Source organism: Felis catus, chromosome D3 (assembly GCF_018350175.1).
Source record: "Felis catus isolate Fca126 chromosome D3, F.catus_Fca126_mat1.0, whole genome shotgun sequence".
NCBI lineage: Eukaryota > Metazoa > Chordata > Mammalia > Carnivora > Felidae > Felis > Felis catus.
In genome coordinates this window covers 47,009,688-47,036,937 of record NC_058379.1, presented here as the reverse complement: position 1 = coordinate 47,036,937, position 27,250 = coordinate 47,009,688, and the positions used below count along the sequence as shown (strand labels likewise).

The following is a 27,250-nucleotide window of genomic DNA, read 5'->3' as shown; positions in this document are numbered from 1 at the left end:
GGGTGTGAGAAAAGGGAGCTAGGAAGAGAGCCCTTAGAAATGCAAGCAAAGGGTAGAGCAAAGAGAAGCCAAGAAAGTGATGCAGAAGGAAGAAACCGGGAATGGTGTTGCAAAAGCCAAGAACAGAAGAGCTGGAAGAAGAAAAGTCAGTACCAAGCTGTCAAGCAGCCCAGGTTTGGGTATGAGGTTTGGCACATAGGTAGCCTTTGGGGCACCTCTGCCCTTCTGCAGAGTAGTTTTGAGAAGCTGGTAGTGAGAAGCCATACTGCAGTGAGATGACAAATGAATAGGAGGTGAGAAAGACCTGTTCTCTGCCCTCCAGGAGAGGAGAGCCCTACAGCAGTGGTTATCCATAATTAACCAGGCAATTACCAAAGGCACAGTCTTTTTTTTTTTTTTAATGTTTTGTTTATTTCTGAGAGAAAGAGAGAGAGACAGCATGATCAGGGGAGGGGCAGAGAGAGAGGGAGACACAGAATCCAAAGACAGGCTCCAGGCTCTGAGCTGTCAGCACAGAGCCTGACGCGGGGCCTGAACTCATGAACCATGAGATCATGACCTGAGCCAAAGCAAGATGCTCGACCGACTGAGCCACCCAGGCGCCCCCCCAAAAGGCACAGTCTTCATCTTAGACCCATGAATGTGCTCCCCAAAGGCCCCCAAAAATCATACAGCAAACCTTATGTGCTTTGTGTATCTGTGTATTTTTCTAGGTTGAGATTTATAGCTTCCTAAAATCTAATTGCCCAATATTAGGAGCCAAGAAAACAGATAGCTGAACAGAGATGGCTCAGGATTTTAAGCCCTTGTAAGGGCAAGTGTCTAGTCAAAGTCTGTGGTCTTGGGGTCCAAGTGGAGTAGGACAAGAACTAAACCCAGAAGGCAACTCTTCCAGAAATGTTTATCCTCAGATACTTGGGAGACACTTGAGGGGTCAGTTGAGGAAATCTTGGTAAAGAACAGGAGAAACAAAAGCAAGTCAGAGAAAGCTGGAAAGCTAGAGCTGCCATCCATTCATTTCACAAATATTTGATAAGTGCCTGTTATGTCCCCGGGGCACTGCTAAATCCTGGGGCTATAGCCTGAGGGATTTGTCTTTAGAAAGTGAGAGATGGAAACTTGAGATTTCATGGGTGAAAACAATTCTTTTCACTACCTCTTGTTAGGTTTGCTCAATTATTTCATTCTTTAGTCAGAATGTTCACATTTGGAGAAAAAAAGAAAAAAGAAAGAAAGAAAAATCATGCATGGTGAATTAACCTACCAAGCTGCCAAGATCAATCTCCAATTCATTCGTTTGAGTCTTGGGGGAAGAAGGGAAAATGCAGGATGACAATTAAAAAAAGAGAGAAAATTGATATGTTAAAACTTTGCATTTCAACTTTGAGCTGACATTGTGGTGAGACTCTTTCCAGCTGCTTTGTCTGGCCATGTCAAGAAGTGACCATGATTTATTGTGCCACCTCCACAATTTCAATGCGCTTGATCTCCCACCGGAAGCAGTGACAAGTAAGGTTAACTGCTGTGTGAAGAGACAGTATGAGTAATGCTTCATGCACAGAGCTGGCACCAATCTGCAGCACGAGGTGGGGGGGGGGGGGGGGGGGAGGGATGTTAGCCATTGGTCAAATCCCTTCCAAATAGCAACTTCCCTAATGCCCTAACACCTTTTGGACCAGTCAATCCTTGTACAGAAAAACACCCTGAATTGTGTTAGAGTCTGTGTCCCTGTCCTCATTCCCTCACAAACATGCAAACAGCCAACCTTGCTCACACTTGCATTTTGTATTGTTAGTGATTACTCACATTAAGTGTCCCTATATCATGCCAGCCCCGTCTGCGTGCTTTATAGTCTTTGTTACTTCAGTCAGTCCTCATCTTGTCATTCCCTGTTATCATCCCCATACACAGAAGAGAAGAATGAGGCAGGTTAAGCAGAATGAGGTTATTAAGTAGCTCACCAAGGAGTAAGAAGCAAAGCCAGGATTTGAGCCCAGGTGGTCTAAATGTACAACCCCGCCACCCTACTCCTCCATGAGTCCATTCTTATTTACTTAATTCAGTCAACCTATTCTAATTCATATTTTCTCCTTAACCAAGCTGTCTATATTTCCAAAGGACTATTGCTTGCCACACTACTGAGGAAACTAGCACATGCGTCACCACAGAAAATATTTTTTTATTCTTCCACGATTATAGTTTGTCTTGATGAATAGGCTCTAGACTGGAATTTTTATGCCTGCAAATATTCCATGAATGCTAATCACTTGCTCATATGTTTACACCTCATTTCCTCCAAATAAATGAAAGAGAGAAAAGAAAACTAACATTTTCTTAGAACACCTACTTCATTCTAAACATTGTGGTGAGTGCATGAAGCCTCATGGTGACCCCATGAGGTAAATGTAATTATCCTCATTTTATAAATTGAGACATGGGAGCTCAAGGAAGTTCAGGACACTTCCCCTGGTCTAATTATGTGAGAGGCATAAGTGGGCTCAAAGGCCCCTGTGATTGTCCTTCCCCAGGACTAGACACATGCTGTCTTGTGTATGTAATTTGGTGCCTCATATTTTGTTATTCATACAGATAAGGGGAAACCAACGGGAAAGAGATAGGCAGGAAGACAAGAGATTGAGGAGTAAGGTGAGAGTTGGCATCAGAGCTTAGGCACCCCAGAACACTGGAAAAATGGCTTCTCTTCATCCCAAGTTTTCTCAAGGTCTGTCTAAATTATTGTCAAAGACTTTAGATTACAAAATTGGCTGGACGGCAACCTTGAGATGTCACACAAAAGCTTCTTCTCTGGCAAAAAGCCAAACTCCTTCCATCTTCTGGCAAATGCACAGTACCTGTGTGAGGTGTTCTGCTTTCCAAAATGCCTGAGGACAAGGTCAAGGATCGGCCGCTAGTGGGATCTCATCCCATACAGTGACTCAGCTGGTAGGGATTGGGTTCCTGGAGGAAAAGGTAGGGACCTAGCCTTCTCTCCTCATATGAATATCATCTTAATCTTATCTTCTCAACTCTTTGCCCTCATTGAAGAGTTTGTAAAAGTCAATTCATATCTCAATTCAAACTCTCTTTTGCCCAGAGGGCAAAAAATGCTGTTGTTGTTTTTGTCTAATCGAAGTACTGTGCTGTAACTGGATTTGTAACAGCAGAGTGTCAAAATGCCAGAAAATGTGTCAAAAATAACATTAAAAAAAAAAAAAAAACAACTCAGGGGAGACATGTTATAGTCCTAAATGAGCATCTTTATTTCTCTTTGTTGAAATGTATTAGTCTCTTCTCAAGGGTCTTAATAAACCTAAAAAAAAACAAAATGAAAAACAAAAAAAAACAAAAAACAAAAACATACAACACTTAATGAATGCAATTTAAGGGCCAATTCAGCCTTTGATATTCCCATTCCTGTCAAAACATCTCTCACTTGTGTTTGTGAGTTCTCCTCTTTCAAGTCTTCCCATGCAATTTCCTCTTCAATGAAGGCTTGTTTTCCCAACATCCACAAGCTCCAAAGTATATGCATATTGCCATAAAGTTAGTCAACTAAAAATAATTAATTTCAATTTATTTTCTTTGTAATTGTTGAGGAAAACATCACAAAGTATTTCTTGACACACTACAGGTAACAGTCAAATTCATAGCAATCCCTTGTTGCCAAGGGTCTATATATTTAATTTAACAGGCTTTTCAACAGCATTCAAGAACATCTATAAGCAGGATGCTGGCCTCCCATGATATGGCTGAAAGAAGATAAGAATATCAAAATTTCAGAGGTTATTCAGATCATTCAAAGTATTATAGTGTCTTTCTGCATAACTTGAAGAGGAAGTATTTACTTCTCTCAAGATCCAGAGTAGAGGTTTTATCTAATGCCAGGAATCTCCTTGAATTTCTTGCTTCAACCCCTTTATTGGTCATCTACTGCTTAGTGACTGCTCAGTTTCCCCACTGCAGAGGCAAAGGCAAATGAATCAAAACCTAGGCAAAATAATTGGAAACTACATTGACCGATGACATAGCATAGCCATAATTATTCTACAAGAATTATTTTTATTCTAGGAGGAAAAGAGTATCTCTGCTAAGTTCAAGAACAGTAGAGGGTGATAAAACTTAGGACAGCTGGTGGCCATGCTTGCCGTGATGTGGAGAACCTCTTTATAAACATGAAGTCAATAAAGGTAGCCAAGGGCCAAAACATGAAGAACAGTCTCACCAATAATAGTTGAATGCTTGGATCCAGCTGTACCTAAAGTCAGACCTATCCTCTTAGATTTCCAAGTTATATGAGCCCATACATCTCTTTTTGTGCTCATATTAATTGGATTTTGCTTCTTTGCATACTTGAATAATAAGCCTGATAATTCCTATAGGTACAGAAAACTGTATTTCTTTCATAAGCCCAAGGCATCATGGTTCAATGTGGGTGGGTTTTTAATTTTTCTGTTGCTATTGCTGTGTTACAAAGATGTGGGGTGCTTATACCCGGATGATTCCCCCTCATCTCTTTGCTGGTAAATTTTCACTACCAAAGACCACAGATCACCTTCCCAACACTCGTTTGCTAGGTGCTCTGATACACCTATGGTGGGATTATAATCTAATGCAGTCTTTCTACCTAGCTAATTAGCAGTAGGGATCAAGAGTCTTTGATATTTATACCACTGGGATTATTCCAAAAATACCAAGAAATCCTTTAATGGATCAAAAGTGAAAACTCACACACAATCTCCATAAGTGTCAAAAAGATATTTGAAAACTTCACTATCTGCTTTTTATTTTTTTAATCTTAACAAAATAGGAAAAATGGATACTTCCTCAGCATGATACAATATGCCTCTCTCAACCCAAAAACCTCCATCATACTTAATGGAGAAAAACTATACATATTCTTAGTAAAATGAGAAATAAAATAAAGATGTTCATTATATCAACTTCTATTTAGCATTATTTTGGAGATATCAACCAAGACAACAAAATAAGAAAAAGAAATGAAGCATAAAAATGAGAAAAGAGGAAGTAAAATTATTATTATTTGAAGTGGTCTAACAATTTATCAGAGTGGTCAATAGACTCCATTACAAAACCATTATTAAAACTAAAAACAAGTCATAGTATGACTAGTGACAAAATTATTACATATATTTAATAGCCATTATATATTTAATAGGCAACTACCAGGTATCTTATGAAATGGAAGAAAAGACTCCACTTGCAATAGCAAAAAAAAAAAAAAAAAAAAAAAAAAGATGCTAAAATACCTAGGAATAAATTTAGCAAGAAATGTGCAAAATCTACTTATATTAAACTTTAATGCTACTAACGAGGAAAAGGACAATAAACAAATGGAAAAACAACCATTTTCTAAAATAGAGAATATCAAATTATATAGATGTAATTTCTTCCCAAATTAATCAATGAATTTGAAAATACTATTGGATTAAGGGGGGGGGGGGGGAAGCAGGCAAAGCAATTCTAATGTTTATATGGAAAATATAAATGGACAAACTGAAAGAAAGAAAGAAAGAAAGAAAGAAAGAAAGAAAGAAAGAAAGAAAGAAAGAAAGAAATCTGAACGACAATAATAAAGAAGGGACACTAGCCATGCCAGGTATTGGCATATATCATAAAAATTTTTAAGTATAATTCATGAAAAACTAGGTCAATATAACAGAATAGAGAAATGAGAAATAGAACCAAATATATATAGGAATTTAATATATGATAATTCTGGCATTTTAAAATAATGAGGGAAAACATAACATACAACAAATGGTATTGATTAGCTATTTTTTTTTAATTTAAGTTATATCTCTATCTTACACTTAACGCAAAAATAAATTCTAGATTCAGCAAAAATTTGTGTAAAATACAACTCAAAAAAGTACCAAAGGACAATGGAATAGTATATTTAAAATCTCCAAGTAGAGAAAGGCTTTCTAAGTGTGTATGACAAAACTCAAGACCTTTAAAATAAAAAATATTAATACAGACAATCATACACATAAAACCCTTCTGGAAAAAGAACATTTCTGAACAGCAAAAACAAATAAACAAATAACAAACACTGAAAAGATAATCTGAACCAAAAAGTACTTGCAAATAATATCACAACCAAAGACCTATAATGTCATCAATATAAAAATAATGCCCTCAAATTAACAAGGAAAAAACTAACCCAAAAGAAAGCACCTCCCCAAACACCCCACCCCCAAAAGGAAATAATAAATGGCTATTTTAAAATGCTCAACCTCATTCAAAATAAAAGAAATTAAAATTATAAGGAAATAACATTTAGCCTCTTAAATTGGCAAAGATCAAAACATTTTGTAATATATTGTGTAGATGGGGAGAATAAAAAAACAGACTCTTTTCTCATATTACTGGTAGAAACATAAATTGATACAACTCAATGGAAATACATTTTGTAAGACAGTAGTGCCCCCTTATCCATGATTTTGTCTTCAACAGTTTCAGTTACTCTCAGTCTGGAATCAAATGATCCTCCGCTAACATATGGTCAAGTCAATAGTAGCCTAACACTCCATCACAATGCCTACGTCATTCACCTCACTTCATCTCATCCCATAGGCATTTTATAAACTCACATCCTCACAAGAAGCAGGGTGAGTACAGTACAATAAGATATTTTGAAAGATACCACATTCACATAACTTTTATTACAGCATATTGTTAAAATTGTTCTATGTATTATTAATTTTTGTTAATCTCTTACTGTGCCTAACTTATAAATTAAACTTTATCATAGATTCGCATGTATAGGAAAAAACACTGTACATAGATTTTGGTACTACCATCAGCATCCACTGGGGGTCTTCAAATTTATCCCCCCAGATAAGGGGAGACTACTGTATCAAAATGTTAGATGTTTGTAACTTTCAACCAACCAACTCCTACTATCTCATATGGTAGAAAAGAAGGTCTACACAGTGATAGTCAATACGGTATTGTATATTGTAGAAACAGATTAGGATTCATGTAAATGTCCATCAACAGGAGACATATACTCAAATATTACACAGCTAATAAAAAGAAAAATGCATCTCTTTATATATGACATGAAACAATCTCCAGGATATATGTGCCCATAAAATAATTTATCTGAAAGGAAAAGCAAGAAAATGAGGTGGCTGGGAGGCAGAATGGAAAGGAGACTTGATTTCACTGCATGACCTTTTGTATCATTTGAATTTGTATCTTACACATATTTGTATTACTTATGAAAAATAATTTAATAATTTAAAAATTATTAAACTATTTTTAAATAACATATCTGTATTGTAACAAAGTAAGATCATTTCTAAGGCTCTATTTTAAGAAAATAATCTGAAACAGACCAAAGCACATGCACAGAGATATGTCACAAAGGCTTGTTTGTTTGTTGTATTGTTGTTTTGTTTTCATAATTAGGAAGTAGTAACAACCTAAATAGATAATGTTAAGGAAACTTTTAAGGAAATATTATTACATTTACAAAAGGGAATATTATGCATCCATTAAAAATGATGTTTATGAAGAGTTTTTAACAACATGGGAATGTGCTGATAGGATTTGGTGAGAAAAGCAAGCCAGAGACTTTTTTTTATACACTGGGATCTCAACTAAGTAAAAACACATAGAAAAAAATGTTAAAATATTAATGATAATTATCTCTGAGAAATGGGATTACAGCACATATTTTTCCTTTTTATTTTTCATAGTATCCAATTTTTCCAAAATGGGAATGTATTTTTACTATAGCAATAAGAAAAAAAATGTTGAGTAAAAATTAAAATCTGTGTTCCTTTATTCACAATTGCTGGTCTCCTTACTAATGACTGGTTCAGAAAACCATGCCCTCTGGGACTTCCTTTTAAACCGCATATAACATTGTTTTCTGCTTTCTAGTAGGATCCTACCAGAGGTGGTGATTTCATTTTATGTCTGCACTTGGTGCTGAAGAGATCAGTGCCCACCTTTTCATCAGCACACCCTCTGCATAAGACTGGGCATCTGGGCATCCAGCAGGATGATGACATTTTCTGAAGTCAAATTGCTTGGATAAACATCCCAATTCCAGCATTCTCTACTTAATGTCTCTGTACTTCCATGGGGATACAAGAGATCCACCATGTAATGTTGCCATGGAGATTAAATGAGATAGTTCATGCAGGGTGCATAGCACAAAAGTGCCTGGCACACAACTAACCTTAATAAATATTAAATATTTTTCAAAAGAGAAATTTGCTTTTTGATGCAATACCATGACTTCAAAACATGACGATAAATTCTCTTAATAACAGCCAATTCTTTATCAGTTTATCGGCTTTTGTTCTTCTCCAACAGTTTGAGGTTCTGTCACATGGCTTGAGATTTTGTCACCCACCCTGCATTAATTCCACGCTGACTCTGCTGCCTTTGAAACCCACACTAGCAGGAAGCTTCAGGGACTTTATAAAGGTTTCAGTGCTGATGCCCTAGGGGGGCTGGCTGTCTTAGGAAACAGGGAATGAGTTGGGGGAGGGGAAGGTCAGAGGAAGCCTTCAGATAATTTGCATTTACTCCTGAAAGGCTGGAGTGATGGTCAGAGTTCTTTATGCAGAGCAAGAATTCCAGATTACTCATAGACAATAGATTAATTTCATACCTAAACTCAAAAAAAGAAGATTGGAACTAATATCTTGATTTCTGAACACTGTTCTCCACTAAAAGAAGTCAAGAGCTATTTGAAAGAAAGTTTGTTTCCAGGACTGAGGCAGGAAAAGGAAAAGATGCTCCTGGAATATTGTTTTGTGCCTGAAACTAAGGAAGTGTTCAAAAAACGATAAGGACCCGTCAAAGGAACACAGAAGTCAACTTGAAGGTGCTCCCACTGAGCGTCAAAATAAATAACAATAGTAATGGATGATATCCTTGAAATAAAATAAAATTCCAAAACTACATACTAATGGGAGGGAGGGAGGGAGGGAGGGAGGGAGGAAGGAAGGAAGGAAGGAAGGAAGGAAGGAAGGAAGGAAGGAAGGAAGGAAAGAAGGAAAGGCCACCAGCAGTGTACAAAGTTTCCATTTTCTCCACATCTTCATCAACACTTGTTATTCTCTCTCTCTCTCTCTCTCTCTCTGTGTGTGTGTGTGTGTGTGTGTGTGTGTGTGTATAATAGCCATCCTGCTGATGAGTATGAGATGATATCTCATTGTGGTTTTGATTTGCCTTTCCCTAATGATGAGTGATGTTAAATTTCTTTTCATGTGCATTTACTGTATTTACATTGGAGACTATTCAAACCCTTTGCCCATTTTTGAATTAGATTGTTTTCTTGTTATTCAGTCATAGGAGTTCTCTATATATTCAGGATATTAACCCCTTATCAGTTCTATGATTTGCAAATACTTTCTGCAGGATACCTTTTCACTCTGTTGATAGCGTCTTTTGATGCACAAAAGTTTCTTGTTTTGATGTAGTCCAGTTTATCTCTTTATTTGTTGTTGCCGATAATTTGTGTGTCATACTCATTCCATAGACTCTTAACTTGTGCCATGTTCAAAGATTAGTGCATGGGTATTTAATTGACTCAGTATTGACATCCGTGCCCTGTCACTTACCATTCAATGACAGCCAGTGATGTGGAGCTCTTCAGCACCCACTGCAATGATAGGCTTCCCATTTCAGGGTGGCAAGGGGTTGAGGACTGACCCCACAGATGATCAGTTTTTAAAAACGAACTCATCCAGGCTCCTGGATATCTCAGTCAGGTAAGCAACCGACTCTTGATTTTGGCTCAGTTCATGAGTTCTAATCCCCCATAGGGCTTTGCCCTGACAGGGCAGAGCCTGCTTGGAATTCTCTCTCTCTCTCTCTCTCTCTCTCTCTCTCTCTCTCTCTCTCTCTCTCAGTCCTTCCCCCACGCACCCACTCTCTCTCTCTCAAAATAAATAAATAAACTTAAAATATAATAATAAAAATAAAAAATAAATGCAAACTCATCTAAGAGAAGCAGAGCTAAAAATTTTTTTATCAAGGAATCACATCCTCTTATGGTACTGTCATCAATCAATAACCAGCTGATAAGCTCAGAGGAGATCAAGCCTGCACCAGGGACATCCATCCTTAGCCTACTTTGGTCTTTGCAAGGGAAGGGAAATGTTAAATGCAGCCTGAAAGCCTGGTGACATAGAAGAGAAAAATATTTTGAACTCTGTTTCTTAGGCGGCATAAAAATTTGTGATATGTTGATCAAAGATAAAAAGCAGCAATACAGAGTGATGAGTTTGTCCTGAGGGGCTGGCAGATACCTTTAGGCACCAGAAATTATATCGAGCTTCAGATAAACTAAAGGCATATCTAACAACAGTTCCCTCACATAAAATGAAAATAATGACCTCTCAACTTTTGTCCCTAACATGCGTTTTCTAGAACCTTCTCCCTGTGTTCATATGTTGCTCATCTCATCTATAACACATATGTAATAATAAAAGCAAGTGCTTATAGACACTTACTATATGCTAGACACTGTTTTTAAAAGCATATATTAGCATATTTAATCCCCCCAACAACTCTATGAGGTAATGTTATTATCATCCCCATTTTATAGATGAGGAAACTAAGGCACAGAGAGGTTTTAATAAATCATCCAGGTCACAAGGCTTAGAGGCCAAAGCTAGAATTTGAACGTAGGCCATCCAGTTCTAGAAGTGAGATCTTAATAGTAACAATTTATTAACAATCTATTGTCTTTGGACTTAGAATGTACACACATACACACACACACACACACACACACACACACACACACACACACACCTGTAATCATCCAAAAGATCCCTCTTTCTACACAATTTCAGCAGGAGGGAAGAGCAAATATATTGACAGGTCATCTGTCATTCTCTGTGGTCTAAGTAATATATGCCAAGCTTTTGAGATTCCTGAATACAGCCTCAAATAGTTTATGAAGAATATGCAACGTATCTTCAAAATAGACTGGGATCTACACCTTTGGTTCAATGAATAAATTTTCTACTATGGAATGTCAGACAGCCTCAAGTATGTAGGAAAATCTAAGTGTGGAAATGCTCCAGTCAAAAAAAAACGTTTGCTAGTACCTTAAATTGCTCTGGATGGGCAGCTATCTTTATTCTTGTTGCATTTCTCAGGCCTCACCTGAGATCTCCTGCCACCCAAAACTCTCCCTTCCCATTAGATTAGTTGTGTTTCTTTTTTTCCTCAATACCACATTTGCATCTTTATGCTTCAATTTCCTTATCTGTAAAATGGGCTAATTAAGTCACCTACATCATAGGATCATTAGGAGAATTAAATAAGACATGTGAAGTTCTTGGAATGGCTGGTGTAGAGCACTAGGAAGTGTCCATTGCTATTGCAATTATCACAAACTGAAAATCCATGTTCCCTCATTTTGCATTTTGTGTGATGGTTCCAAGTGGCTGTTCCTGATGAACTGTGGACTGTTCCATCCATCTCATGACACTATCACAGATAACTTCAGTTCCTGATTGTGAATTAAATTATGTCCTCCCCAAAATATGTTGAAATCCTTGGCCCCAGAAACCATGAATGTGGCCTTATTTGGAAATGAGGTCTTTGAAGATATAATCAAGTTAAGATGAAGCCATAGTGAATTAGGGTATACTCTAATCCAATACAACCACTGTCCTTATAAGAAAAGAAGACATGTGTGCATGCATGCACACACACACACATATGCACACAGGAGAATGACACGTGACAATGGAAGCAGAGACTGGAGTGATATATCCACAATCCAAAGAGACCCAAGGATTTTGAGCAACCACCAGAAGATAGAAAGAAGCAAGGAGGATCCTCCTCTAGAGCTGTCAGAAGGAATAGACCCCTGTGAGAGAATAAATTTCTGTTGTTTTAAGCCACTCAGGTTGTGGTAATTTGTTATATCAGCCCCAGGAAACTGATCCACTGATCTTTGCTTTTCACTTTATGTGTTTTCCTTCTCTAACTTGCCTCCCCAATGTCTCTCATTCAAGTTCTGGTGCATGAATTCTCCCTTATCTTATGAAATACCTGATGAAATATTTAGTCACAGGGTCTGTATCAGAAACTGTCCTGTTCTCTAGAGGTTTTTTTTTTTTTTAATTTGTTATACATTAATTCTTTCCCTACCGCAAAATACCCCAGTGCAACAAAGGGCTATGACACAGAACACTGAATTTCTTCTATTTAACTCTGTCAGCATTAGGGAACAATGTGTTATCATTGGAATCAGAAGCCAATCTTGTCCTGCTGGGTTATCGTGAATCCTCATTTGGCTCTGGCCATTCATAATCTTGATGTCCTAATATTCTTTCAACTGGGAGATTGACAGAGAAACCACTGTCATTTCACTGAGTGATTATTCAATTCCATATTCCTAAATCTCATTTTTTCCAGCTTCTCTGAGTTAAACATTACATTTTATTTCAGCTAAATCACCCCTGTAATAGGCTGAATCTTATTCTGTTAGAGATTTTGATGACTTCTCCATTGATGGAACATAAAACAGTGTCTAGCATATATACATTTTTACAGTTTAATTCTGGGCTCCCAAAAGATAAATTGTGAACCAAATGGGGAAAGAGACATGAATAAATAATGCCAGCTGAACAGACTAAAATATGTAGGGAAAGTTAAGCCCCTCTCAGTAAATGTCAAGTATGAAATTGTTTTATATAATTTTATTCATTGGACCTAACCTACTCCCACAAGATTTCATTTGATTTTCAGAGATTGATACCATTATGTTCTGCATTTCAAGTATGAGATCAAAACATTTCCAGCACCAGACTTCAGTTTCTTGCACTGTGATGCAGAACTTGCTTTAACAATGGTGCATTCCTCAGAACAGAGTGAAGTCTATGGTTCATCAAGACCCTACCCAACACTGCTCACTATGAACTGGAATGTGTGGGTAATCACTGAGTGAGAGTTGAAGAGTGAATCTCCACTACTATATCAGATCAGAGCAAGGAAGCTTAGTGCAAGAGCAGAGGAATGACTCCTGATTTTCAAAAGCTATTGCCCCAATGGCAGTTAATTAGAGACAGCACAGCAGCCAAGCTGACCACACATGTAGGCATATGTGACAGAGATTGTCCACCAAATTATTTGACTTATCCCCCTAGACACACAGCTAGACTACATATCCCAATCTCCCTTATGATGAGATGTTGCCTGGTGATTGAGTTCTGGACATTGGAATATGGATCATAGTGGTATACTCCACCTTCAAGCATGGGCTATAAACCTTTTCATACAATTCTATTATCTCTCTTTCTTCCTCTGCTAGCCAGACTCTGAGAATTCAGGGGAAATTTTCAAAGCCTTAGAGTGGAAGCCAACAAGGTGTTTCCTATGAAGGGCCAGAGGGTAAATATTTTAGGCTTTAGAAGTTATACAGTCTCTGTTGTGACTACTCAACTCTGTTGTTGTATTAGGAAAGCACCCATCAACAATATGTAAATGAATGAATGTGTCCGTGCTCCAATAAAACTTTATTTACAAAAACACATTGGATTTGGCCAGTAGGCCATAGTTTTCCAAACTCTGCTCCAGGGGGACCACTCAATGCAAGGATCTTTGGGTCCTGAGTAACCATGTGGATCAGACCATCTCCTCCTCTGTATTGACCTTATTGGCTGGGACATGCGTGACAGGCTAGCATGGGGTTCTGCTCCTGGCAGAACAGAGGTGTTACCTTAGGAATCCAGGCCAACAGAGGCATTATCTTAGCACACATTTTTGCAATCACCCCCACTTTTGAAAGGATATTTCATATAGTGCCCTTCTTAAAGCTTCTTCCTAGAAGTGATGTGTCCTTTCCACTCACATTTTATTTGCTTAGGCAAGGCATATGACTACATCTAAAATGGAAAAATTGGAGAGGTGATCCAACCACATGCCCAAGAAGAGAAGAGAATTTGATTATTTGTGAATGACACTAATGATACTACAGAATGTTAAATAAAGCCATCAGTCATTCACATCTTAAGTGCAAGAAAAGCTTAGACTGCTATCGTCCTAAGGATGAAGACTGGTCTATGGGGACATCTGGGTGGCTTAGTTGATTGGATGTCTGCCTTCAGCTCAGGTCATGATCTCACGGTTTGTGGGTTCAAATGTTACATCAGGCTCTCTGCGGACAGCTCAGAGCCTAGAGCCTGTGTCTCCCTCTCTCTCTCTGCCCCTGCCCTGCTCGTGTTCTGTCTCTCTCTCAAAAATAAATAAACATTTAAAAAATTTTTCGTGAAAATAGAAGAGTATAAAAACAGTTATATTAAGTTCAGAGAGTTAGAGGGTTCTACCCAAAAATATGCTGATAAAACAAAACATTCCCTAGATTGTGTAACCAGATCTAGTCCCGAACATACTCATAACAGGAGTAAGACTGATTATATTCTTGTCTTGACATTGGCTCTTCTAAAGTTGCAATCACTCCACCTCTAAACATAGGAAAAAGAAGATTAATACATGTTGAGCTCCAACATGAGCTCCCTCTATGTGAGGGACTTAGAGCCAAGGTCACAGTTGAGTTGAAATGAGGAATAAGTGTCTAGCTGGCCCACAAGCAGTCCCAAGGATCTTTTTGTCCAGTGGAATGGAGACTGTAGCCAAGCAGAAGTGAGGAGCAGATGATATGAATGGATACAGGTTTGGCTGGGAACCCAACCTTCAGGACTAGGTCTGAGCCCCACACTAAGAGGCTGGAGGCAGAAGCTGGCTGGGGCTATTTTCTTGAGAGACTTTGTGAGATATAAGACTTAAGTGGTGAGTCTTTGGAGTCATTGGGATTTTGTGCCTTTCGTGTAGCAAGTGCACTTACAGTGGGGTCTTGGTTTGCTAGACAGAAATCAGACAAGAAGAGGTCTGTGAGAAGAGTCTTCATAAGCCCAAATCAGATAATCCCCTCAGGAGCTCAGAAATAATGGAGGAAAATTGAGGAAAGATGGAAGGGATGATGTCCTGAAGCAATGGGGGACACTGGCCATAGAAATGTGGGCTTTTCTTACAAAGTGAATAGTCAGGGTTCTCCAGAGAAACAGAACCAGAAAGTGAGTGAGTGAGTGAGTGAGTGAGTGAGTGAATGTGTGTGTGTGTGTGTGTGTGTGTGTGTGTGTGTGTGTAAGGAGATTTATTTTAAGAAATTAGCTCATGCAATTATAGAGGCTAGCAATTCCCAAGATCTACAGGGTGAGTCGTGAAGCTCAAGACACAGGAAGGTCAATGATGTAGTTCCAATCCAAAGGTTGGCAAGTTCAAGACCCAGGAGGAACCAGTGTTTCAGTGTGAGTCCAAAGGCAACAAAAGAAAAAAAACAATATCCCAGTTTGAAGGCCCTGAAACAAAAAGAATTCTCTCTTACTGGGAGGAAGGGCGGCCTTTTTGTTCTATTCAGGCCTTCAATTGACTGCACACGGCCCACCCACATCAGGGTGCCTTATTTAGTCTACTGTTTCAAATGTTAATCTCATCCAGAAATATCCTCTCAGAAACACCTGAATGTGACCAAATCTCTGGGTACTCTGTGGCTCAATCAAATACACACATAAATAACCATCACACAAAGTAACCTCTTTTATTCCCACAGACTGATAATTTTCTATTTCACAGAATCTTTCCAACAACTTCTAAATTAGGTATTACTGAGATAATTGAAGAGTTAAATGGACTCTCTGAGGGCATAGCTAATGGAGGAGTCAGGATTTGAACCCATGACTTTATATGTTGGTTGTCTCTAACAGTTTCCAGCATAAAGAATCCTTTTTCTATGCCATAACCTTGTTTATTTCTTGATTTAAGAAAACTATGAAGAAAAAATCTTAGGGGCGCCTGGGTGGCTCAGTCAGTTAAGCATTTGACTTCAGCTCAGATCATGATCTCACAGACTGTCTCTAGTCCATTGGATATTCTTTCCTACTTTGTCAAAGATTAGTTGGCCATACTTTTGTGGATCCAATTCTGGAGTCTCTATTCTATTCCATTGGTCTATGTGTCTGAGAAACTTACAGAAGACCATGGGGGAGGGGAAGGAAAAAAAAAAGAGAGGGAGGGAGCCAAACCATAAGAGACTCTTAAAAACTGAGAATAAACTGAGGGTTGATAGGGAGTGGGAGAGGGGAAATCAGGTGATGGGCATTGAGGAGGGCACCTGTTGGGATGAGCACTGGGTGTTGTATGGAAACCAATTTGACAATAAATTTCATATTAAAAAAAAAAACTCACCAAAAAAAAAGAAAGACAGAATAGATAATGAGATGAATGTCCAAACCAACAATTTTCCCTCCTATATTCCATAAGTAGGATTGATTCTGGGTGTGTTAGTCTTCAGGTGACAAGGAAAGTTAGCCCTTCAAGGATGGAATGTTTCCTAAGGACATAGGGATCTTATAAGAAATTAAATCAGGACAGTTATCCAATCTTATATTCCACTATTCTCTTATTCTAGACAAATTAATTTATTATCTTTTATAGGTCTGAGACTTTCTTCTCTCTGCTTGTGTTAAGTTTGTCCACCCAAAATGCCCTCCCTTGCATCCTCTCATGTCTTATAAAACTCCTGCTTCCCATGGATGTTCAGCTCAGATGCCACTTTCTTCACAAAGGTTTTTCTTCACAAAGGTTTCCCTGAGCTCCTGCCCTCACAGCACCCCCCATCTTACCCAATCCAACTTCTTCTGAGCCTCTATAGTGCTGTGTGCCTCTCCTACGACACCTCTACTTTTCCTGTGGATTCATGGGGTGTGGGGCTAATTGTGCTGTCACCTTCATCTTCCTTCCAGACTGTAAACTCCCTGAAGCGAGCCTGCTTTATTCATCTTCACGGGCTTCAACACCAACTCATTGTCGGCACTCAACATGTATTAAATCTCGTTCAACTCAGCACCCAGAAATTTGTCAATTGTCACAATGATTTCAACCACCATTAAAACAAATCAAGATGTTCTAGTTCTTAACCTGGGTAGTGGGATCAAGAGCATCATTTTATAATATTAGTATAATTATTACCAATTCTTTTAACATGTGTGATATACAGTTTTTTAAGAAAACAGGAAAAATAGAGGTCTCATGTATTCCCCATCATCTACACATCACGTTTACACATGGTATGCAGCTTAAACTGTAGAGGGCTCTAGGTAGACCATGCTCTGGCTTTAAATCCGCCTTGGATCCTTCATATATTTCTTAGAGCTTAGTCACTGCTACCTTAAGAAAGCACTGGTTGAAACTTGATGCCTATAATTCTTAATTACAATTGCATCGCTGGCTTTATGTGCATCTCTGCTCATTTAAACTCAATGCTGACTGACAAATTGTGCTCGTCTGCCTATCCGACAGTAATTTAGTCAGGCAACCTGCAGCTTGCACCAGATTGATGAGCAGCTGTTTGATCTGTTTGGGGATGTATTGTTTTCTTGGTGTAGACTGCTTTGTGCTGCTGCTGAATGGATGGATGGTTTTGTCTCCTCCAGTGACATTGTGGACACTCCGGATGGCCTCTCCTGTAACTCCAAAGGCACATTTTAAAAACATCGATCACTCTCCATTGCAGACATAACATCACAGAGAAGAGCAGAATGAAATGGCTCATCAGACTCAACTCAAACTCCTATCGTTGTTTTTCAAGCCAGTGAGAGTTCAGGTTGATACTCAAAAGGTGGCTATCCTTCAACTGCAAACCAGAATCTATGCATTTGTTACACACGGTGATTTCTCTCTGAAGAGCTTTATGCCAGTAAAAGTTGCCTTTCGGTAGAATAACCTTACCCACCACGACACAAAATACAGCGCAATACAACATTGGATACTGAACCACCCACTCTTTCCCATGGCCTTCAGCCTCTTAAGCAAGGCAAGTTACTGAGTTAATTATCTGAATCTCTTTAGGCTGTGAAGAGATCTCTCTCCCTCATGATTCACACTATATTATGTTTCCAGTTCAGGTTTTCATGGTCCCTGTGCCCTGAATGCAGAGTGAAGGAAAAGTGAGTATCCCTAAGGTAGAACCAATGGCTTTGTTGAGATATAATTTACATACCATGCAATTCACCCATTTTTAAGTGTAGAATTAAATGGACTTTGGTATATGACAGTATTAATTGTTTTAAGTTGTGGTAAAATACATATCATGTAAAAACTTGTCATTTTAACCATTTTTAAGTATACAGTTCAGTGGTATTACCACATTTACAGTGTTACACAACCTTCACCACTATTTCCAAAATGTTTTATCACTCCGACAGAAACTCTGAAACCATTAAGAAATAACACCCATTATCCTCCCTCTGGCCCCTAGTAACCTCAATTCCACTTTCTATCTCTATGAATTTGACTATTTTAGTACCTCGTATAAGTGAAATTATACAATATTTGCCTTTGTGTGACTGTCTTATTTTACTTAGCATAATGTGTTCAAGATTCATATCAATAGTGATAGCATGTATCACTATTGCCTTCCTTTCTATGGCTGAGTAATACACGTGATACCCCATTGTGTATGTATATTACATTTTTTGATCCATTCACCTGTTAATGGACATTTGAATTGCTTCCAACTTTTGGCTTTTGTAAATAATGCTGCAATGAACATGGATATAAACTATCTGTTCAAGTCCATGCTTTCCATTCCTTTGGGTATATACATAGGAGTGGAGTTTCTGGGTCATATGGTAATTCTATATTTAGCTTTTTGAGGAATCACCAAACTGTTTTACATAATGGCCGCATCATTTTACATTCCCACCAGCAATGCACTAGGTCCTAATTTTTTCACATCCTCGCCAACACTGATTATTTCCCATTTTTGTTTTTATAGCCATTCTAGTAGGTGTGCCTAACATCTTTTTAATCCTTACAGTCTGGGGTAGCAATTTTCACAAGCAGTAGTGGGAAGGGAGGAGACTGCCCAACTGGGGTTTGAAAATATACCTAAACCTCCACACTTTAAGGAACTTAATCTAGGTCAGTTTTAATTCCAGATGTTTTCTGGTGGCCTCATCTTATGTCCTGTGACATTGATGGTGGGCAGGGGGGACCCTAAGGTCACACAAATCCTCCTACTTGCAAACATGCTAATTGGCTCCTATTAAGGGACAACATCAAGTGAATTGATAAGTCACCCATAGAAGACAATAAAGCATAGACATAGTATATATAACAGTAGTATATTTTATATGCCATGTATAAGGAAGTCTCCAAAAGTCGAAGACAAATATTGGGTCAGGGGAGAGGAAATCAACCTCTGAAACTGAAGACAGTAAAAATCAAATATGTGCACTTTTTTCAAACTCCCAACCCACATACAAACCCAATATCATAACAAATAAGGCCAATTATCTCTTCGCTGAGAAAATAAAGCAATTAGTATGGGTTTTTCAGTCAGATTCAGGCTCCAGAGGACATCTCCCTAGCTCTCCAGCCACTGCAGGTTAGATCTGACCTGAGACCACACTTCGCTCACTCTTTCCCATCTCTCCCTGGCTCCCCTCCTTCCCTTTGGTCTTCCTAAAATGCACACCCTCAATAAATCACATGCATCTGATGCCCTGGCTCATAATTTGGCCTTATACCAAGTATGTGTTGTCTTAGGGACCTGTTCTCCTCATCTCTGAAATGGGGATGAAGTTATCTCCCAGGGTCATGAAGGAAGACCTGTGACAGCATTTAGCCAGCTTTCTGGGAACTAATAGGCACCCACTAAACACTGGAATCTGACCATTAGCTCCCCCCACACTCCATCCCCCCCACCCCTGGGGCAGACAATAAAAAATTACTGCAGGGAATGTTCTGGTGGAGGTGAGGGTGAGGTAATGTTCCTGGAAAGGCAAGGACAATTTCACAGTGAGTGCGGCTCAATCTCAGACACCAGTGGTCCATTCTTCCTGACCTTAGCAACTCTACTCATTGTTCTACCCATGTTGTTGCCCATGAACACAGCTCTGTCGACTCACTCGTGAATTATTTCTAGTTATTCCTATGTGACCCCCAGAAAAACTAGGACTGTTAGGCACTCTGTAGTTGGTCAGTAAGCACTGATTCAGTTACCACCGAAATCATCTGGTGAGAGAAACTCCAGCCTAGTTTCAACAGCCCAGCTCATACCAAAGTATGATGGTGTACAGTCTGACAAAACAGATGCAATGCAGAGGAGATGGGGTACTATCCTGGGCATTTAGGTCCCAAAAGGAGAGAGTCAGGGGATGGCTCACATAAGGCTACAGAATACATTTTCCCATTTGTTTCAAGATATGCTAACTATTCTCCAGCCCCGAATGTGCTGCTATGACTTAAAGGTCCACCCCATCTTTGTCTACCTTATATTTTGGTCCTCAAGCCCTGAGGATTCTACTTGCTTAGAATTAAAAGTCCTGCCCAGAACATTTTAATTTGCAATCAGATAAACAATATTTCTTACAGATCAACGAAGAGCATTTCATCCTTCCTTCGTATGACTTCCACCCCAAAGTGCACAAAACGATTCAGGAAACAGACATAATAGTTGTGAAGTCAGACATAACCAGATGGTTTTCCAGTCCTGGCTATCTAAATACCATGTCATCTGTGTTACATAATTCTTACAGGAAGCACGCCGCTTTAATTGTGCAGCACAGATCATGACAGATTGCTCAGTTTTTTGACATCATTTTCTTTGGTGTTTGTTCTGCTCTGAGCACAGGGAAACTAATTATGTCCAGGTGGGGTCCAGGTGCAAGTATGTGTGCTAACTCCGGAGGGCCTGCTTATATATAAAATGGTTTCGTTGGAGTGTTCTATCTTTGAAAACTTGCTCTCTTGGCCCTTTTTAATAAGTGCTCATTTCTCTCTAAATATTCCCCCATCCCCACACTGACTAATGACTAATTGAAGTTCTACAGCAATGGAACAGGCTCTGGGAAGGAAGAGAGGCTCCATTGCAGATTGTGGGCTGCCATTCTTTACGGTCTCTCCAGAAACCTATCTGTCTTTACGGCACGTGGGCTCATTCCTGAAATTAGCATCATTATATACAGTGCTAAGATGACTTAGCTTCACTTCATGTTTATAATAGAAAAATGCACTTGTTAAGAACATAGATTTCCTGTTATCAAAGCAACTGGAGTTTTGAAGGAGGATGCATGGTAGTGATGGCCATACAACAATGTGAATGAACTGAGCTGTACACCTAAAGACTGTTCAAATGGTGAAATGTTATGGGATGTATATCTTGTCACAGTAAAAATAAGTAACTCGTACTGTTTCTAACTTCGGGAGATGGGATCAATAGAAATTAGAGCAGTATGCCAACTTCAGATTGGTAATATTTACAGAATCCTTCCATTTGACGGGTTACTTCAGAGACCGTCACCTTATATTGGCATAGAATTGCTTTCTGGTTTGCAAAGCACTCTCAAAAACCCTATCCTACTTGGCCTTCCTTGCGTATACAAGACAAGTGGGTTTATTGCCATATTGCAAATGAAGATTGTTGCCATTATCTTTGCTAAATAACAAACTAGTGGCTTAAGAGGTGCACTCATTTGTTACTCACCACTCTGCAATTGTGGACAGCGCTTGGTGGGGCTGGCTGTCTCTGCTCCACACACCATCACTCTGAGTGGCTCACCGAGGACTAGAGGGTCCACCTCCAAGAATAGTTCTCTCACATGGCTGGTAAGCTGGTGCTGGCTGGCAGCTGGCAGCTGAGTCAGGGATGTCAGCTAAGGGTTATTCTTCACATGGTCTTCTTCATAAGGCTGCTTGGGCTTCCTAGAGCATGATTGTTAGGCTTCAAAAGTGGACGTCCCAAAAGATAGGAAATGGCAGCTCCCAGTCTCTTAAGCCTTGGGTTCCAAACCTGGCACATCATCACTTGAGGTACATTCTATAGGTCAAAGTGGGCATATTGTTCACCAATATTCAAGAGGAGCAGACACGGACCCAACCTCTTGAAGGAAGGAATGACAATCTAATTTGTGAGCATCTTTACTCTGCCACAAAGATGTCAAGGCTTAGAGTGAGTTGGCCATGGTTACTCAGGTAGCAAGTGAGACTCAACCATTCAGATTTCTCCACCAAACTATTCTGGATTAGTATGCTGATTATTGCACCAAAATCCATATAAGCCATTTGAGATTATTTCTTTCCCATGAAGTCAGTGAATAATCATGCTTAAACCACTTTTCCTCCTTCAAGTGAGAGTACTGAAGTAAAATCTTAAAAGCTACTTTTTTGAGGCACCCGGGTGACTCAGTCAGTTCAGTCATGAGTTTGAGACCCACGTCGGGCTCTGTGCTGACAGCTCAGAGTCTGGAGCCTGCTTCAAATTTTGTGTCTCCCTCTCTCTCTGCCCCTCCCCCGCTCGCACGCACTCTCTCTCCCTCTCTCTCTCAAGAATAAATTTACATTAAAAAAAATTTTTTTAAGTTACTCTTTAAAATACAAAATGCTTTGAAACACATCTCTTTCAGGTCTGAGTTCTAGGTATACCACGAAATCCTTAATTTGGTGTCTGCCAATGATTTAAACACGACCTCACATAATATTTATCACCACCAAAATGCATACAAATGCAGTATCATGTGTCCTAAATCTGAGCAATTTTAATATCAAAACTGTCATGCTTATCAAATTATCTCAAGTAGCAAGGGAATTTATTTTACGTCACCTACAAATCTCAAAGATTAAAACTGTTCTATTAGGGTTAAGACGTCATTTTCACGATATGAAGTTCCCATTTTAGGGTGAAGCTCTGTAGGTGAAATAACCATTTTGCTTTGAGCAATCCTACCATGCAGCCAAATTTGCTGGAAATAAACTACTCCATCAAGTGGGAGATACTGACCTATGAGGGCTTCATGTTGACAAATGAGGTTGTTAAGCCATGGAGACTTGGGAAAACGTCTTTTACAATGGAAAGAGCTGGCTGACACCACCTTAACCAAGTGATCAAGCTCCACATCCACATCACTAATAGTGGAACAATCTGCCATTAAATGCCTCTCAGCATGATACAGGGGGAAGGACACAGTACCATTTATAAAATAGCCCTGCAGAAAATGTCTTAAGTTGACGCTCATCAGCCTCAACACCTGACTTTCAGGACACCTTTCTCGAAGGAAGTTCCTCCACTGAACCTTAGAACACAGAAAATGAGTTGAGTAATGATTTATTCAATTTTCCCAACAACAAACCATAACGAGTACCATTCTATCTGCATTGGGATAGAAGTTCATTCATGACATAAGATGGGTGTCATCAGACATTACAGCTTAACTCTTTCCTGGATCTTCAGTTGTAAAGGATCAGGTGAAGCAAGGAAATAATCAAACATATCCAGAACATGAGACAATCTACAAAACAATTTGCCTAGTCTCTTCAAAAAGAAAATGTCACAAAAAAGTGATATTTGTTAATTAAAGGAGACTAATGACCTCTCACAAGGGATGATTTTTGTGTATTTTTTACCTTTATCTACAAAGATTTCTATATAATATATCCTCTTTGTATCAAGCTTGTGTCCTCAAGATAATGTCTGGGGAGCCTGGGTGGCTCAGCTGGTTGGGCATCTGACTCTTGGTTTCAGCTCAGGTCATGACCTCACGGTTTGTGAGTTCAAGCCTTGCATCAGGCTCCCTGCTGATGGCCCAGAGCCTGTCTGGGATTCTCTCTCTCCTTCTCTCTCTGCCCCTCCTCTGCTGTGTCTCTCAAAATAAATAAACTTTAAAAAACCTTTAAAAAAAAGATAACATCTGAGATTCACCCAAGCTATTGCATGATTCAGTATTGCTCTGTTTTTTATTGCTGTGTAGTATTCCTTTGCACAAATAACTCACAATTTATTTATCCATTTTACTGTTGATGGACATCTGGGATATTTCCAGTTTGAAGAAATTAAGAAAGCTGTTATGAGCATTCTCAAAATGCCTTTTAGTGACACATTCAATCATTTCTCTCGAGTATACACTGAGGAACAGCATTGCCAGATCATAGAGTCATTATAAGTTGAAATTTATTAGATTCTGGTGAACAATTTTCCTAAGTGGATGAACCAATTTATACATCCAGCCAAAGGATCTGAGAGTTCCAGATCCTCACCCCTTCTGGGAGATGGGGAGGAAGAAATATTGACCAGGAAAAGCTATGAGAAAACCTTCCAGGGCAACGAAAATATTCTATTTATCTGTTAGTACTTACATAGAAATATATTTAATAAAAATTCATCAAGGTCTAAAGCAATTCTTAAAAAATCAATTGTGAGGGAGGAGCCAAGATGGCGGAACAGCATGGAAGTTTTTTGTGTGTCTCGTGTCCATGAAATACAGCCAGACCAACACTAAACCATCTTGCACACCTAGAAAACTGATCTGAGGATTAACACAAAAATCTGCACAACCTGAACCACAGAATTCAGCAGGTACGTGGCACAGAGAGGTAAATTGGGGGAGAGAGAAGTGCGGAAGGCAGGGAGCCGCTTTTGCCTGCCAAGAGAGGACGGAGACAGGGTTGGGGGTGGGGTGGAGAATACGGGAAAAGCACTCCCCCCAAAAGCAGCTGGAGAGAAAGTGGAAAAGTGGAATCAGCACAGGGACTTAACTAAAAAGGGAGAAAGGAGAAAGGAGAGGGTTTAAATTCCATTAAGACTATAAACAGGGGGAACACAGAGGCTGAAACTCCGCAGCTCCATACCTGGCGGTGCTCTGGTGAGAAGGGCGAATCCCCCGGAGCAGAGTGGAGTCAGGGGTTCTTCAGGACACAGGGGAGAAGCGGTTCCCCTGCTGGGGGTACACCTGGTAGAGGCTGTGTGAGCCCCCAGAGGCAAGGCTCCAGCGGACCCGGGAGAATAACCACATTCCCTGGTCCTGGAACAAGGTCATTAAGGGCGAAGCCGGATACCAGATGCGTGTCGTGATTTTCCATAATCCCTGAGGCGCTGCTGCTACACTGTGTCACAAACTTTTTCCGGGGCGGGCTCGCACCCGGCCGCGGTCTCTGGGCGTCGGCAGCAGCACAGCCCGCGAGCATTCCTGGGAGCGGCCGGCACCCGGCCATTGCTCGGTGAGACCCTCCCCCAGACGGGCAGATCAGGTCAAAGCCGCAGTCCTTCAGAAATAAGGGGTCGGGAAAAACAGCCGCATCTGAGACAAAACTCAGGAGGGATGTGCTACCTGGGGCTTGGTCACGGATCTTGTAAAAGCGGGGAGTGGATGGAAGCCGAAGACAAAGGATGGGTGCGTGACTGCTGATCAGGGAGAAAAGAGTTCTGATATTAGAGACTGAATACCTGGGTGACACCATGTTCACGCTCCAGCGCATGCGCATACGCATCTACAAGCACTAGGACGATCCAACCTGGTAAGCTAAGCAGCGCCATCTAGTGGAGAATGGAGCCATTACACTAAGCCCCGCCCAACTGGGCCAACCTCACTCTTCAGGAACACAAGTCCTTGCCCCTGCTTAGATTATGGACCATAAAGCGATTCATAGTTTGACTTCTAGGGGAAAATGAAGCAATTTCAGTCATACGTAAGTCTGTTCACTAGTCCATCTATTCAATTTTCTTTTTTTTCTTTTTTCTTTTTTCTATTTTTGTTTCTTTTCTTTTTCTTGAATACAGAAAGAGAAAAAATTCATTTTTATTTTCAACTCTTATTAAAAATATTTTTTTCTTTAATTTTTTTCTACTATATTTTTTACTTTGGTGTAAAGTTTTTCAAATTCTGTTTTACTTCCATCATTTCATTTTAGTCTACTTCAATGTATTCATTTTTTCAAATTTTCAAACGATTTCCTTTTTTTCTTTTCCCTTTTTTCTCTATTGTATCAAGCCCCTTTCAACACCCAGACCAAAACACACCTAAGATCTAGCATCATTTATTTGATTTTTTGTGTGTGTTTGTTTTTAATTTTTTAATTTTAATTTTTTTACCTCATTAATTCCTTTTCTTCCTTCAAAATGACAAAATGAAGGAATTCACCCCAAAAGAAAGAGCAGGAAGAAACGACATCCAGGGACTTAACCAACACAGATACAAGCAAGATGTCTGAATATTTTAAGGCAAAAGAGCACAATTTAAGAATTAGAGAAATCAGTGACTCATTAAAAAGGAACAACATCAGTATCATAAGGGTCGCAGAAGAGGAAGAGAGAGTAATAGAGGTAGAAGGGTTACGTGAGCAAATCATAGCAGAAAACTTTCCTAACCTGGGGAAAGTCACAGACATCAAAATCCAGGAAGCACAGAGGACTTCCACCAGAGTCAACAAAAACTGACCATCAACACGGCATATCATAGTCAAATTCACAAAATAGTCAAGGAAAGAATCATGAAAGCAGCAAGGGAAAAAAAAGTCCTTAACCTACAAGGGAAGACAGATCAGGTTTGCAGCAGATCTATCCACAGAAACTTGGCAGGCCAGAAAGGAGTGGCAGGATACATTTAGGGTGCTGAATCAGAAAAATATACAGCCAAGAATTCTTTATCCAGCAAGGCTGTCATTCAAAATAGAATGAGAGATTAAGTTTCCCAGACAAACAAAAATTAAAGGAGTTCGTGACCACTAAACCAGCCCTGCAAGAAATTTTAAGGGGGACTCTCTGAGGGGAGAAAAGAAGAATAAACAAACAAACAAAGAAAGACTAAAAACCACAAAGACGAGAAAGGACCAGAGAACGCCAGAAACTCCAACTCTACAAGCAACACAATGGCAATAAATTCATATCTTTCAGTATGCATTCTAAATGTCAATGGACTCAATGCTCCAATCAAAAGACATAGGGTAACAGAATGGATAAGAAAACAAGATCCATCTATATGCTATATACAAGAGACCACTTTAGACATAAAGATACCTTCAGATTGAAAGTAGGGACATGGAGAATCATCTATCATGCTAATTGTTGACAAAAGAAAGCCAGAGTAGCCACACTTATATCAGACAATCGAGACTTTGACATAAATACTGTAACAAGAGATGAAGAAGGGCATTATATCATAATTAAGGGGTCTATCCACCAAGAAGACCTAACAATTATAAACATTTATCCTCCAAATGTGAGAGCACCCAAATCTATAAATCAATTAATCACAAACATAAAGAAACTCATTGATAATAATACCATAATAGTAGGGACTTCAACACCCCACTTACAACAATGGAAAGATCATCTAAACAGAAAATCAACAAGGAAACAATGGCTTTGAATGACACACTGGACCAGATGGACTTAACAGATACATTCAGA

General features: G+C 39.3%; 1 long non-coding RNA gene across 1 annotated transcript; it reads right to left on the bottom strand.

Moving 5' to 3' along the window:
• Positions 1-3,299: 3,299 nt before the first annotated feature.
• On the bottom strand, positions 3,300-25,389 carry LOC123381252. The gene is made up of 3 exons (XR_006588079.1): positions 24,694-25,389; positions 3,846-3,957; positions 3,300-3,749 (listed from the first exon to the last, which is right to left on the bottom strand). It is a non-coding gene; the product is annotated as an uncharacterized LOC123381252 (long non-coding RNA).
• Positions 25,390-27,250: the final 1,861 nt, after the last annotated feature.